Here is a 674-nt window from a genome sequence, read left to right on the forward strand (position 1 = left end):
GAAAGAAGATAACATGGTTGAAGATATAGGTGAGTTGAGTTGGTGGGCGTGGAGTAGAGAATAGGGAAGAGGAGGGAGTCTTATCTAGTGGTTTCTAGTTCCTCTAAAACACTGGCGAGGAAAGAAGAGTATAAATGTTTGAGGAGGGTAATGATGTTGAGGAGAATGATGATTATGTAAAATAATTTCACACAGACTGGCATAGTGAGTTGAGCAGAATGGCCCTCACTTTTGCAGGCTCAGAACTCTGATTTTATCATCATTTGGGAGTTCCATCGTTCAAAGATATCACAATAAGAAGCTGTTGGAGACTTATCTAAACAAGGAACCTATGAATAGGTATGGAGAATAAGACAGTTACAGAGCAGAACAATCAGAACTCGTGTGGGCATGACCAGCTTCTTGTGGTAGGAAGGCCTGCATGGGAAGCCAGAGTACAATTAGGGAACTATCACACTCTGTTTTGCAAAATCTTAGAACATAGTCTTTGGCTACAGTAGCTACATTTCCAGGAATGGTCTTTCCAGTGAGACTCGAACATCCTCCCCAAGCTCCACCTATATAGACACAGGCAGCACTGGTCTCTGACTATCCTTCTGCTAAACTTTCACGGGACCAACACTCCTCCTGGCCATGGCCATTTGTAAATATGTTAAATATTCATTTACTCTTAA

This window comes from Pteropus vampyrus, unplaced genomic scaffold (assembly GCF_000151845.1).
Source record: "Pteropus vampyrus isolate Shadow unplaced genomic scaffold, Pvam_2.0 Scaffold28, whole genome shotgun sequence".
NCBI lineage: Eukaryota > Metazoa > Chordata > Mammalia > Chiroptera > Pteropodidae > Pteropus > Pteropus vampyrus.